General features: G+C 36.3%; 1 non-coding gene across 1 annotated transcript; it reads right to left on the reverse strand.

Moving 5' to 3' along the window:
* Positions 1-6,175: 6,175 nt before the first annotated feature.
* On the reverse strand, positions 6,176-6,281 carry LOC124887613. The gene has a single exon (XR_007045378.1). It is a non-coding gene; the product is annotated as a small nucleolar RNA R71 (small nucleolar RNA).
* Between the last annotated feature and the right edge of the window lie 10,273 nt (positions 6,282-16,554).

Consider the following 16,554-nt stretch of genomic DNA (forward strand, 5'->3'; position numbering starts at 1 on the left):
AGCTACAAAAGGTAATCCCACTTGTTCTTACCACAGTAGTGCATAAAACTCATAAAAGTTGGGCTAACTTCACATTATTTATGTTTAACATCCAAAACACTTTGAATCCAGGTAATAAATCTTATCTCAAACCTAGCAATAACATACGATTTAACATTGAAATTGAGAGAGTGCTTGGTACAACCCTAAAATTGATAAATAGTTCTTGAAATATGTGAAGCCTAAAAGTGGTGTAAATGACTTTGATCCATGAGTGGTTTGGGTTACTTGGGATCATAAATAAATTGGCAGTAGAAGTGATTTGTATTATATAATATGGTCATACCTGTTAAACATAAATTGTTGCACGTTATAGTGGTAAAAATAGGTCTAAGAATTCAAATTATACCTGTGTGGAATAAAATTTTTGATGAAAATCTAACTTGCTCTCAAATGAGAACTTAACGCATCTACTTATGAGCCTCATAAGTAGCATCTTCGATCCTGTAGGTGGCATGATAGGTATCAAACTTGAAGCATTTAAGCTTCTAGGCTTTGTATGGTACTTATGATGGTACCTATGGCCACCGTAAGTACTATCTACGACCTTAGGTAGGAGTAGCAGGTAGCTCTCCCTTGGGTCATCAAATTTTATCAAAACTTTTATTCTATTATTATGTTTCAATCAATAATAACTACTTTTTCAGGTACGATGGCACCAAAAGCTACTTAGAAGAAAAGAGTTTATTCTATGCTAAGATATGAGTCTATTGAACGGAGTGGTTCCATTGAGGAGTATCCCATGATCCTAGATAGCACATCATTGGTCCCACGATTGACTCAGAGCTGATCAAAGAGACAAGCTGTAGCCGTAATAGTTATTGTTAAGTTGGGAACTCAGCCTGCACCACTATAAGCTCCACAGGCACCACCAACTGGGGTATACGATTTATAGTCTCCATATCGTGTGATCCAGACTAGAACCCGAACAAAGTCAACCTTGACTTTCCCACCCTATACTATTCATTCTAAGAAGGGAGAGGATGAGTCAAATGCTACTTCATAGAATGAGGTTGATTTAGGTACCGGTTGTGGACTGGAGGTGGATGCAGCTAACTCCTAGTATTAGGAGGGGTTAGAGGCGACATCTTGTTCTTAAAGTGATTCTGCATCAGGCTGAGGTGCACCCCAATTTAATGAGGGTGCTGATAGCTCAGGTACCACATGATATAATTATTAGCTAAGGGTACCCAAGCCACTACTCAGGGTATTCAGGCCATTACTTCAACACCTGCTGCACCAAAGTTTGAATCTGCACATTTCTCTGCAGTACCTATAGATGATATTCCTCTGATATTATGTGTGGAGTGGATGCAACAACTTTAACATAAATAGCTTCATCATAGAGTAAGGTCGACCATGATGCAATATTTTGGGAGAGGTTAGGATAGAGTTCCTAGGGTTAGCAGCAGCTCCAAACATTTAGGCTTCCTTTGAGAGAAATTAATTGAGGTATATGACCCAACCTTCCAGTTTATACAACCCAGCTATTATTAAAGAGTTCTATGTGTCCTACATATCCATGATATACCAGGTTACCCTAGTAGAAGGTAGAGAAGTGCGCAACCCCAGTTGACCCACACTTTGGTTAGGGCGATTAGAGTTGATATTTTTGAGGCGGCTATCTTCTGAGTGTTATTTGGGATGGATTATACGTGGCCAACCATGATAGTTGCGTTTGATTATCGGATAAGGATTGCATGAAGTAGGTGCACTATGAGGGACATAGAGCACAGAGCACTTAGAGTTGATTTGGATAGATAGATAGCACATAGAGAGTAGAGTTCGGCACTGATGCCTTGTGGGTTAAGGAAAAAAGAGACATCAAGAAGGTGTTACTGCACTTTCCAGTGATGTTTTGATGTGATGTTGTATGACACAGATTGAGTCCAACATCTGCGAACAACATTCTCAAATGGAATTGAGAAACTTTAATTGCCAGCTTGATTATTGGATATGAAATAGATTTTGCCTAATGGATTCAAACTGAGATCTACATGAGTGAATTTAGTGAAACCACAACCTTTTCCTTCCCTTGTTTCATACATTAACTATGTGAGCAATCAGAGTTCCACCTATTCTTCAGGTAGATCAGTGGATTGAGGTAATCCACAGGGCTAATATTAGCTTGATTAAGGATGTGGCAAACTCGATCCTTGCACATAGAGTGCATCCACCTTTTATTTTCAGTATGACCCATTTTATGGGGCCTTATATTCAAGTCAAGACATTTTAGAGGCCAGATATGAGTATTAATATTGGGACGGTCAATCAGAGAGATGCGCCCATGACTACTATAGGGGGTAAGGGGGCCACAGGAATATTTGCATCAACTTCGATGTCTACTTCAGCACCAATCGAGGGTACTACTTTTACCTCTCACTCAATAGCTACTAGGTATGTTATTGTGTAACATGAGTTTCTAAAGCATATATTTGAGCGGAAATAGGAGGTGATTGAGGACCTCACTTAGATAGAGACTCATTTAGCCATGTTATTTAGTCAGATTTGTCCATGGGTCTGGACCACTTTAGAGGCTTCTGAGTCTAGATTTGATATGAGGATGATGGCAAACATGGAGGAGTATACCAGATATCTGTAAGCATGTATAAATAACTATTAGACTCTCATGAACGCATGGTTGCATGAGGTCTAGGCACCTGACTTATCGTGCTTATGAGAGTAGATCTCTAATTTACGTTCAGAGGTTGGATCATTATTTGAGAGCCATATTTTAGCCATTCCTCCAATCATTATAGAGTTTACTCAACCTTTATCCTAAGATCCTATAGTGGTGTTTGATCTATTTGCATGTGATGATGTGGTCCCAATTGTTGGGGTGAAGAGAGGTTGTGAGGAAGAGTTATAGGATCCGACTATGGATTATTAGTAGTCCCTAAAAAGGTAGATCATGATTTGGTTTTTTTACTTTAAGTTGATGAGCAGAGGCATGTCAATATGGTAGTGGGTGCCTCCTCTAGTCGCGCACGACTACTACCTCATCCAATTGAGCCACGTGATACCCCACATAGAGGTGAGTTATATTTGAACACCTAAAGCATCCTAAGTATATTTTCATCCCTTTATTTATATTATAGCTATGCAATGGGGAAAATTCATAATCTTTTGTTTGAGTGGGGGGTATACAATAGTTGAGGGTTTTTCTTGCCATGTTTTTTTTTGTCGACTATGTCATCCCAGTAAAGTCTGCATGTTTAGGTTGTGTTTTTGTCGTTATTTGTGTTATGTGTTGTTTTTCTTAATTAGGAGAAAATTAAGGAATCTAAGGGCAGTTGACATATTTTGAATGTTCTTAAGTGTTTTGAAAAAATGATACCCCTCTAAATTTGTTTTTAACTACGTTATGTAAATATCTATGTGACCATTGTGTTAATCTAGTCATGACATTAGGATTAGGGACAAAATAATCATAGCTAGCATTTCATAAACTGGATAGCTAATAATTGATGATATAACCTTGTACTATGTGTGTGTCAGGCATCTACCTAGTTCCCTTTATGAATTTAATCTAGAACTTGCCTTGTTAGTCTTGCATAGGTGTGTAGGATAGTTGGTTAGGACATGATCACATGCTGTTTTTTACTTAGTTCAACAATTTTCGACTTAGTTCAGTCTAAGCCTAAATAATCATCTAAATATGTATAAGTATCCCTTGATCCCTAATTTGAGCCTACCTTGACCTATTTTCTTGTTTTTACCGTTTGACCTTCCCAAATTGATTGTATTAAACCTGTTTTGGACCTGGTCCCTCCTTGGATATTGTGAATCTCAACTCAGGCAAATCACCTAAGTTGAGGGAGGCTATTCTAGGGGTGCATAGTTAAAATTGGGTATGCAAAATTGTGTTTAGTGAAAAAGAAAAAGGAAGTAAGGTTACGTGTGGTTAAAAATAAAGAAAAAAACATATCAAAAAGAAAATGAAAGACATTAAAATAAAAAAGAACAAATAAAAAGCAAAAAGAAAACCACACCTAATTTGAAAAATCAATAAATGTGGGCAAAGGGGAGAAATAAGTGGATAATGGTTGAGAAGTTGAGCCAAAATGTATGTGTATTGTTAAGGAAAGTGAGTCACTAGATCCCAAATATACCATACCTGCCCCCAAGCCTACATCATAAGTTGAGTAAAATCCTATAGTGTGATGAATAGCAAATTTGTTTTTCATTGACATCCATATTCTAGAACACTACGATGAATTAATTATTCACATAAGGCTAATTCTTGATTAAAATGCATTAATTTCCAGTATTTATGATCTTGCAGGTAATTTAATAAAAATGAGTTGAGACAAAGCTGGAAGAGAAGTAAAGTAAGCAAAACTAATAGGAGACCTAAAGATCAAGCCCAAGAGGTGACGTTTAGGTTTCACGACAACAACCTGAGGGTCGTGATTGCTATCAGACGAAAATTAAAAAGGGTGCGATCACAGCTAAATACTACGCGATCACAAAATAGCAATCGCAGTTAGATGCTATATGATAACAAAACTGGAATTGTAGCTAATGGAATGCGATCGTGGGATGTCGGGAAATTTTTATAGGCTGAATTGAAATTTACAGAGATGAATCACAAATCATAAATGGCTAAACCCTTTCACATATTTGGAGAATCTTTCATTCAATTTTTAGTTTAGAGAGGAACAAAAACTTTATATTTGAGTTGAAAATAATTTGTTAATTTTATTTCAAGAGATTTTAGTTGTAAATTGAGATTAATGTTTGGCTTTATTCTTATTTGGATTTTTAATAATCATTTCATGTTAATTTAGGTATATCTCTTCTTTTTAATTTCATGAGTAGCTAAATCAATATCTTGGGGTAATGTTTAACTGGGTAATAAATTATGTGTGGGTATTGATTGTAAGTCCAAATAATTCATTAATAGTGATGGGTTTTGCTTTTACTCTATGGTTGAATTGAGAATTATGGGTGAAAACCCCAATTGCATTAGATCCCATATCATCCATGAAAGAGGGATATGGGTGAAGAGTGATTGCAAGCAACATCTTGAATTTGCTTGTTTGTTATCACTGTCTTAGAAATAAGGCTGTTAGTTGAGTTGGCTATGTTCATAAGAATCATCTTAGAAATAAGGATGCTAGTTTGAGGTTAGGGATTGTTGAACTTGTCATGTTCATGAGGTGTTCAAAAGAATCCATGAGTGAAATTTAGTCTTTTCTCGAAAGATTAACACTAAGACCATAAATCTAGCCTACCCAAGACCCTTAGCTAAAACTTGGACTAACTTTTTATTACCCATGCATAAACACTACTTAGGAGAACATAGTCCCATGATCCCTCACAATTTGGAAAATTTAACAATTGTTTGATCTCTTATTAGAGTGATTTGGTGATTGTGTCCAACTAATTCCTACATTCAATCCCCCAATTTACTTTTATGTTTTGTTTTAATTTTGCATTATGGGTTAACACATAGCTAACTCTCAACACGCATAGTGTTGAAAGCTATCTGGCACTTCTCGAGGATTTGACCCCAATTCTTGTTGGGTATATATTGAAAGCAATTGTATTACATCAAAATGATGCTGTAAGTTGAGCGGTATAAAAAAGGGTGCCATTGTCGGGGAGTGAAGCTTAGTTTTCACTATTGCGGTATTGTTAGTGAACTTGGCTTAGTCATAGTACTTTTGATTACCTTGTTTGTTGTTTTTATTCTTTTGTTAGGTGATCTTTTATGTAATCACGACACTATGAGCCACAATAGGAGAAATGACGACTCATTTATTGGTCACCTCGAGGATGAGGATCATTTTAATAATGTGGGGTGTGTAAGTGCCATCTATATCCCATCGGACAAGGAAAATAAGGCATTTTTGTCATGAGTTTTATTCTTCATATGTTACAAATGAAAGGTCTATTCGGGGTCCAAGAACATTAAGATGCAAACCTACATATGGAAAATTTCATTGAGGTGTGTGCCCTATTTTATATTGCCAATACTACTCAAGAGTCGATTCGATTGAGGCTTTTCTTATTCTTTTTAACCATTGAATCAGTTTTCTGGTTGAGATCAATACCTGCTGGGTCTATTACACTTGGTTTAAACATATGGAGGCCTTTTTGTATAGATATTTTGCTTTATCTAGAATGGTACAACTAAGAGATAAAATCACAAATTTTCATCAACTTAGTGGTGAGCCCTTATATGAGGTGTGGAAAAAGTTCAATGGAAAACTCATGCAATGCCCTAACCATGAGGTCTTAGAGAAGAAGCTCCTCTAAAATTTTTTATAGGGCATTGTACCAACTAAACAAGATAGTGGTGGACAATGCATCAGGTGGTTCTCTTGTGATGTCATCATATGGCGTTGTGTTGAATCTATTTGAGCAAGTCACTAAGACAAATTGGGGGTAGCACACTCGGGATTCCAAAGTAGACATAGGGTCCCCCATTGCATATTATGTCAACAAAGAGCACGCAATGAAGGACAAGGAAAGAGATGAAAATATGGCTAATGTAATGACCCAATTAGATCTCCTCACCAAACATGTAATGGGAGCACCTTCTACAGCAATCAATGTCATTGCCTCAAAAGGTGCCAAAATTTATGATGAGGATGAATCTAAGTCACTCGATGAAGAGATAAGATTCTTAACAAACCATTCGGGGGGGTTCTCGCCCTGTCTACTAAAAGTAAGACGGGAATTAAGTTAGAACAATTGAGACTAGGATCATGATTGGCGTGATAGAGAGTGGGATATACACTATGATTAAAGGGACAAGGAAAGAGGATATGATAGATATGTGCCCCCTTATGATTGTTTTAAGCATAAGGAATCAAGCTTGGTGAACTCAAAAAAATTTAAAATAGAGGATGACCTTGCCTAGATTTTGATGTGAGTTGAAGGTACCAACAAAATGGTAAGAGAGATAAAAAGTACCTTCTCTCAATTAAAGAAAATAATCATGTATTATTTGTCCTCCATCAAACAACTGGAGACAACTCAATGCTACGCCAAAAAGAGGTTTACCTAGTGACACGGTGGTCAATCCTAAAAATGATGCCCATGTGATGGAAACTGTCACTATAAGTGGTAGAAATCTTGGTGAAAATATGGTTGAGGTTGATAAGAAGTCTCTTGAGTAACAAGTAAGTTCAAAGAGAAGTGGTTTGAAAACACAAGTGATAGCACTCCAAAGCATCATGAAGTTGGTGATAAAGAACCAATGATATTTGAAACAAAGGGTGATGAGGAGGAGACTCCTAATGGGATTTATGATGAAAAGCAAAATATAGAATAACCTAAAAGTGTTCCGTTACCCTAAATAAAAATCACTCCACCCTTTCCACAAAGGTTAAATGAGAAAGATGACAAAGACAAGTACACAAAGTTCCTTGCAAAACTTAGCAAACACTCGATCAATATCCCATTGTTAGAAGACCTTTAAGAGAACCCAGGGTATTCTAAGTTCATGAATAACTTGATGTTTGAAAAGTGACTTTTGGATTGTGAGATTATTAAAGTCACAGATAGTTGTAGTGCTATCATGTCAAATGACCTGGCAGAGAAGAAGAAGGACCTGGGTACATTTACAATACTTTACACCATTGAGATGCACAAATTTGAAAAGTCATTATAAGACCTTTGTGCTACTATAAATTTGATGCCATGTGTTGTGTATCAAAGGCTAGGGTTGGGTGCTACTACACACACCATAATGAGACTCTTGATGGAAGATCTTTCAATTAAAAATTTGATGGGCATATTATTTGATGTGTTAGTTAAGGTTGACTGGTTCATCCTTCCAATAGATTTTGTAGTACTCAATTCTGATATCAATCATAAGATACCAATCATACTCGGAAAACCATTTTAAGCAATTGGGAGAACTCTAGATGATATGGAGTGTAGAGAGATGAAGTTTGGAGTACATGATGATAAAGTCTCTTTTTATGTGTACAAAATCAAAAAGAAACCAACAGAGTTACAAGTGCTGTCTGTGATTGATGTTGTGGATAAAGAAAGGGAACTTGGATCACAACACCTCAAGAATCCAAATTGATGATAGCTGAACGTTGTACCACAACATTAAATAAGGCACTGGATGGGAGGTAACCCATCATTCCCATAAATTTGTCCCGTATCCTTTGCATTTTAATTATTAGAGTATTTTATGTGTTTGTTTTTTATTAATCTATACAATTATGGCACCCCAAAGATGCATTTTAGAAATTGAAAAATAATAGGTGAAGTAGAATTAAGTGGAGGTGGAACAACTAAAAAATAAGGGTTGTGAATCTGGTCTTAGGTACTGCGATCGCGACACTCAGATCATGATCGCACCTTAAAACTCAGGATTACCCAACCATGCCTCAGGTACCATGATTGAGGTCCTCGCCTCACCGCAATTATGTTTCCATTACTACGATTGCAATTAGAGTAGTTTTAGAATGGGAACCGCCTTCAAAATGTTTTCCACACTCACCTCCCTTCAATTACACAAATTTCTTTAAGTTTTAATCATTGTAAAAGTGATGGGCTTCCCTATTTGCATCCAAGTATACGGTATTTCCTTCAAATCTTTTCTTTTATGCTTAAATTTTAGGCTTAGAATGCATGTTGAGGACAATTGTGTGTATCTATGAATTATGTGCTTAATTAGTATCTAAATTGATATTGTTTGGTGCTATGACAGTTGTTGTGGTGTGCACATCATTAGGGAAGTCTTGGGTACCCAAAATTGTTGAAATTTAGGATAAAATATAGGTGTACACCAAGTGTTTGGTAAAATGCCCGAATGAGTTCCTTGATGTTTTTTTCATGGTTTAAGGGAATGATTGAGTGTTTAGGATTTGTGTTTCATGTTTTTCTATGTCATTTACTTGTTATAACATGAAGTGATATAAAACATTTGCATTCTTGGTCGGGAACCTTTGTAGGCCTGTAGCTTCAAGTACTATGATCATGGTATCCAGACTGTAATTACGGTAATGCAATCGTAATCCAGTGCCCTGCAATCGCAAAATCTTAGAGTTTCCTAGTAGTCATGTCCAAAACCCTGAATTTTCATTTTAAGGTCAAATTTGACCTAGGAACCATTTCTTTAGCTTAAATAAGTCACACAACATTGTTTTCACATGATTATACTAATTGTTAATGCTTTGTATTATTTTAAAATTTTTAAAGCTAAATATGGCAAACTATGATCAAACCTATTTCATGGCTGTTGAATGTCAGAAAGTATATTATAAGGATCTTTCCAGGAGTAATTTACTCCCTGAGTAGGTCATATCAATAGAAAAACTGCCTAAAAAACTCCCGACTTTATATGAGAGGTTGGTGGCCACAAGTTGGAGATGCTTTGCTCCATATCCATGGTGGTCTAATAAGAAATGGGTCACTATGCAAATCTCAGCATAGTGAAAATCTCTGAACCAGTTATGATAATCTAGGGAAAAGAAGTTTGTTTTGGGGATGAATAGAATAATGAAGTCTATGGTCTGTCGGATGCCGATATAGGAGGATACAAGGATAAGAGTTGTGCCCCTGAAATTTGGTTAGCTGCTCAGCTATGCCCAGGAAGAGATGTCTCTTGGGCTGCCATAAAAATAGGGATAATAATGAATGATCTCATGGTAGAGGCTCGGATTTGGTTGACAATCATTTGTAGCCATGTCTCACTAACTACCAACATGACTAATGTACCTATTATGCAAGCCCAGATGGTAGCCTGCCTAATGGATAACATTCCTTTGAATGTTGGACACTTTGTGCTTTCGAATATCTAGCATTTCAAGAACAAAGGTGGCCCCATGCCCTTTTTTCCATCTTTGATCACTGAGTTATGCATGAGGTATGAAGTTGAGAAGTACCTAGGGGACAACTGGATATCCCCTAAGATGACAATTTATTCATTGAAAATACATGGTGAGGGTGTTCTATCATAGTGAAAAAAGAGAAAGATCGACTTGGGTAAATCGGTGGATGATGGTGTTGATCCTTGTAGGACATCCTCAATAGGTCCATTCAGGAACTCTCAAGTTAGATATGGATAGGGAAGAAGTTGGTATTTAACCTACCTTAAGGATTGGCAGAGCCTTCTACCACTCACCACTCCTACATTGCCAGGACTTATTATGAGAGGTTTTGAGGATCAGAGAGAGTATGGAGCTACTATCTCCAGGGATGAGCGGGCCTAGTTTTCCTTGGCATGGTCACATCAGGAGCTAAAGGATTCTCATGATAAAATGAGGAGAAGAGAGAAGAAAAAAGACAATTTTTCACCCACATGTGGAAAGGGGTGAAGGGCTTGTGGAAAGTTTTGAAGCCCATAAAGGGACTTTCTTCCTCCAGAGTAGATTTTAAGGATGAGGTCCCACCTACATTGATAGATGATGATGAGCCATATACTGATTATGATGATGAGGAGACTGGGAGTGATGGAAGTACTTCAGTTGATTTCAGAGAGCCGCTTAAACTCTTTTTTTGCTTTCATTATATATGTTGAGGACACTGCAAGCACTTTAATTGGGGGTGCCCCTCTCCGTATTTATTTCATATTTGATTCCTGATTTTTTATTGTTTAGAAGCTCATTTTGATGCTTTACATTTTAGTTAGATGATTTAATTTTGAATTATTTGCATAATTTGATTTGGGTTGTAATATTGGGCCTTCTAATATTGCCTATGATTTGTGGATTAATCACTTTTATTTTTCATTTCTAGTTTTTGTTTCTGTTTTAATATGGTGTGGGATGATCCTTTCCTTATGATAGATTGAGAGAAGACATTCTTAAGGGAAAATCATTGTGTTTGAGGTTTTGAGCTATAAATACAGGGAAAGTCTAAGTACTCGTGGCATTACAAATTAGGGAAGTAGGCATATGGTTTGACCTTATGAGATCTCGAATGTGAGATGAAGACTTGATTTTGTTCCAACAATAGTCAATCTTGCATGGTGAAATGCAAAGACAACACCCCCTTTATCCAAAAATTTTTGTGAAAATCAAGGGCATAGACATGAATGATTTTGTAACAGCACTTTACCTCTTTTTGTGACTCCAAATTCTTTAATAAGAAGTGTGTAGCAATTAACTTATTTTTCCTAAAATAGGGGATGCAGTTGACCCTTGTAGAATAGGTTGCATGCGATGTACGGTGAGCTTAGTAGATTGATTCTCATGTGAGCTTGTTTTATCTAGAACTTTCCCCATTGCTCTTTCAAATATAATCTTAATAGAACATGGTTGGAGGAATGATGTTAGGGATTCTTTGTAATCATGGAAAACCACTTTATCCTAGAAAGTCTACTCGTGCTAGAATGAAATCCCAGTATTCCACTTTTGAGCCTTTGAACCTTTCTTTGGCAACTGCATTACAAGCCTTAAACCATTTAAATGTTATCATTCTTTTAACCCTACCCTCCTAGAACTTAAGAATGCAACTTGAGGCTAAAACTCTAAGCTGGTGTCACGATCCAAGACTACCTCCTAGTCATAACACAGTGCTTATGGCCACAAGTAACCCCAAGCTAACCCATGATTTAAAGAAGTATTAACAAAATATCATTTGAGAAATCTAAATCAAAAAAATTATGTCAAGGTGTAATACTGAAACAATACCTAACATATCTGAACTTTTGATAAAACTGAAAAACAAACCTGAATATCTGAAAGCTTATAAACATGAGGAGTTGATTGGAAAATCCCCTAACTATCTATGACTAACTGAAAAAAAGGAATTACTAAAAACAACTACAAATAACTTATCCTTGATGGATGAGTCCTCACCACAACTCCTGTTGATTGGCACTGAACTAACTGAGGGCAATAGAAGAACTAAGCGTCCAAATCTATATTGTGAAATCAATATAGCTCAAAAGAGAGTATGTGGTCTAGCTTTCCACATCCAAAACAAACACCATTGCCTTCATTGCACTCTCCCTAATGATTCTTACCATATCTCTTGTAAAGTGGGTTGGTACGACCACTATTCAAGCTACCCTGGGGCTTAGAGCCTGATGCTCTAGCCGCATTTTCTTGTCTAAGCTTAGGCACTAGCTGAAGATGGGGCTGGGGCTAAAAAATTTTGGCAGACCTGAGGATGATTCCCACCATTAGATTTTTGCTCTGAGAAGTTGAAGTTACTGGTTCTAGCCCTCTTATTCTCTCTTTTCTTCTCTCTAAGATTCTCCCCCTCATTCTACTGAGCATAAGCCACCAATATAAAAAGTCTATATCCTTAATCAACATAGCTTTCCTGCACTCCTTGGCTACACCATCTGACACCCCAGACACAAACTTACTTATTTTGTCCCTAGAATTAGCCACCATAGTCGGATCATACCTCTCTAATTGAGTAAACTTGAGTAAGTACTCCTTCATACCTTATGTTACCCAGTTTTAGATTTATATACTCTTGCACTTTGGCCTCTTTCAAGTCAAGTGGGAAAAACCTATCTAAGAAAGCCATAGCAAAATCCTCCTCCTCTATAGGTCCTACCTCAAACCCAAGTCATCCTTCCACTACTTGAACCATGTATGAGCCACTCCGTGTAATTGCTAAGTGGATAAGTCAGTACTCTCACTAGCAGTAAAACCCAAGATAGCTGTTACTCTCTGCCTACCATAAAAAAACTCTTGCAGATTCTCCTCAGACTTAAACCTGAAAAATAATGGAGGATTTATCTGAGTGAAGTCTCGAATCCTAGCTGTTGTCGTACTTTCTACTAGATTGGGTGGGTCAACAACCAACTGGTTATTCTGAGCAGCCACAGTCTGGGCCAAAATAGTGAAAGAGGTCCTAAATTTAGCATAGAAAATATATTCATTCAAAGGATCTTCCTGAATTAGTGGTGGTATAGGCTGATCATCTATCCTTCTCCCATTATTTTTTTTGGGGGGTATTTTCTATAAACAGATGAAGTATAAGTTAGAAAAGGGTATTGAATAGAGCTCGCGCTCACTTACACGATATGAATATTGAAAGAAGGAAAATTTTCCTAAAATACCTCGTAGCCCCTTGCCCATAAGGGTGACATGATTCACACCCATGCACAAGACTCTACTCAATGCGGTTTTCAGATACCCTAGGACACTTTAAAAACCTTAGGATCTGATACCAAGTTTTTTAACGACATAAGACTACCCCTAGTCGTAAGACGGTACTTAAGACCACAAGTGACCTTAAGCTAACCCATGTATGGTATTTGCTATGAGCACTGAATGAAGTATTAACAAAATATCAAATAGGAAAGCTAAACTAATAAAATTCTGCTAAGGTGTAATATTGATGTGTCATCACAACATAGCACATTTGATGCTTAAAATAGAGAAATTACGCACTAAATCAGGTAGTTTCATTAGATATGATATGTATTTTATGTGTTTTGTAGGGAAAATAGGTAGGAAGTGTCATGGAATTAAAAATATAAGAAAATGCTCCAAAAAAGTGAGATACTAGCAAGGCTTTGAGTCGTCAAGTCACCTTAAGACTCATAGACCAATTTGTAAAAAGAACAGTGGCTGAGGAAAAACTGAGGAACTACGTAATGGAAGGCTACGAGTCATAAAGTTTGGCTATGACTCCTAGTAGAAAATTGTTGTGCCCAAGCGCTCATGCAAGTGTATGTGGTCTAACCAAGTAGTAAAGTGGCCCTTTAGAAGCCAAGTATCGATCCCACAGGGACTTTTTTGAATAACTATTGAATTTTAGTTAAAAATTAAGATTAAAATGATGTGAAAGTACCCAAAAGAGTTGGTTGAGTTGTAGACTAAAAGCAAAGTAGACAATGCGTCAAGTAAATTTCTTAGACAATCAATAAGGAGAAACCTAGGGTTAATGCTCTGAAGACAATCATAATAAGATATTGAACTTAATTTGTTAGAATACTTATCTTGGTTGTTGATTCACGGGGTTGATATTATGATCATGGTCTCTTGATCCTCTAATAACCTATCTAACTTAGCCCCACAACTACCTCGTTGAGCGGGGATGTGAGAACTAAGCTAAACACATTTATATTTTATATCGTAGTGAACCAAATAGGTCACATAGGTATATATCTATCCTACGTGCAAATTACAACTTCATTTTGTAGAAACTTATAATCCTATTCTATTTACCCCCACATTCTATCCTTCTATTCCCCCTCTAGAGTTCACAAAGACGCTAATGGATGTATTTTAAGGGTAGCAAATCATTAAAATAGTTATAAAAAGTATAAATAACCAAATATGATAAGAAATGAAAACCAAATCAATTCAAAGCAATAGTAATCATGTTCTTGGCCTTAACCCTGGAAAATGGGTGTTTAGCCAATCATGGACATATTCATAATCACCATAGATGAATAAAAGATCAAATCCATAAATAAACTAGATTAAATAAATAAAAACCCTAATTTAAGTGTTTTCCATCCCCACTCAAAGTTTAAAAGCCGTCCAAGGTATCTAACATCAAGTTCAGGTGTCCTATTTATAGGAGGACAATTTGGTCAGTTTGTAGAATAGGTCCGCGTCGCCCCATCTATTCCATAAACTAGGATGTGAGACGTGAAATCATCATGGTAGAACACTGGAAAGTCATATTTTAATCCATATATATGCCCACTACACCCCCTACATATCATGTACCAACATGCGCGATGCCCCATGTATTCACGACCTCAATTTGACTCCTAAACTTGTTTCATGCACTTGTCCTTCCATCCCAAGCGTTGTGGTATTGTTTTCACTTGATTTCAAGTTTTTGTATCATACATATATCATATTAATCCTAAAAAAGAATATTATAGCATTAAACACAGCGGATTAGAGCTCAAGGCAACATAATATCAAGGACAACGAACTAGAAACTTAAGCTAAGAACAAGTTTTGCCCATTTTGTTCTTTAACTTATTGTTCCACTCTAGGCTTGATCAAATTGAATCTTGAAAACTATAAAAAGGTTTTTCCACATATAATTATACAATAATAGCCTTGGGAACTCCTTACACTCACTAAAATCCATAGAGATCAACTAGACAAACACCTAGCTCAAGCTTGTAATACTATTTTTCTCATTTGAACACTAAGTGATCAAATTAAGTACAAACTTATTTGAAAGACACAATAAACATTGTAATAAAGTACTTAAACACTTAGATTCTCAATTATTTCATTATTATCTCATTATTTACACAAGTATTCCTCAAAACAAGACTGAATAAGCACGAATAACAACACTGAGGTGCATAAATCCACCTCAAACCATCACCCTATACTTAAAGCCTTGTTCGTCCTTGAACAAATCTTTACTCTGATCATTAAAAGCTAAGGAGACTCCCCACTTTTAGTAAAAGCAATAAACTCAATCTAGTACTATAATGACTACATAGAATGCAAGTTTCTACAATAAGCATGTTATACACACAATTGAAATCTCATGAATACTACTCCAAAACAACCTAGCCTAAAGAATTGACTCACCAAGTTGGTAAACAAATACATATTGCTCAATTAAAGACATCATATAAATCACCCAACAATCATCAAACATGTGCTCTCATCACAAGAGATTTACCCATAACCACTCACATAGATACAATTTTTTACAAAATGGGTAGAATAATCAAATTATGCTCACTCTCATAAAGATTTCATAAATTACACAAGATGAACCATAGGCTTGCCCTTAGTGTAGTACTCCACTAATATAAGAGTGGTGAAGCTTAATACAAAGTAGATCTTTAAGGGTTGTAATGAATTCTAAGGGACGGGTAGGAACTATTCTGGCCAATAATAGTGATAATCTTCCTTAAGCAATTTAATACGTCACACTATTTATTTAATTACCTCTATCAACTAATTTACCCACTTATATCTACACGCATATTTTTTTGACCCATATCATTAATCTTATTCACATGCAATATAGGAGGAGGTATTGTCTATTATTTTACAATTCAAATTTTAGCACAAATTTCTTTCACTCCCAACCACAACACATCAATTTTACACACCAATAATTATTACTTTGGGGATTTAATTTCACCTTTTCCTACTTGAATTTCAAATTCCTTAACTTAATTAATTTTACAGTAAAGTTCTTAGGAGCTCTAGATCAAATTATGGTCAATCAAAGACAAGGACTAGGCTACATATGACGCTACCAAAGAATAAGCTAAAGGCTCAGTGGGGTTAACTAAGATTATGCACACTGGTAGGTCTGAAAAAGGGTATAACATGGCTATCAAAGAAATGCCTATATCATCTCCCAAACCCACACTCTTTATTTTGCTTTACATACACACCAGGTAAGTTCTAGACATCAAGTGCAACAAGGAATACATAACAACCTCACATAAATATGGAACATGCTCAACTCAAGTATGATCATTACAGACTCTCAACCAAACAATCCCATGAATTCAACATTAAGCCAAGAAGTACAAGAGTCATAAACTAGATCACAGGAGTCTCAAAAGTAATAATTCACACAGTCCACATGTTCTTTACAATCTAAAAACTTGCATCATGTCATCACATATAG

Source organism: Capsicum annuum, chromosome 9 (assembly GCF_002878395.1).
Source record: "Capsicum annuum cultivar UCD-10X-F1 chromosome 9, UCD10Xv1.1, whole genome shotgun sequence".
Taxonomy (NCBI): Eukaryota; Viridiplantae; Streptophyta; class Magnoliopsida; order Solanales; family Solanaceae; genus Capsicum; species Capsicum annuum.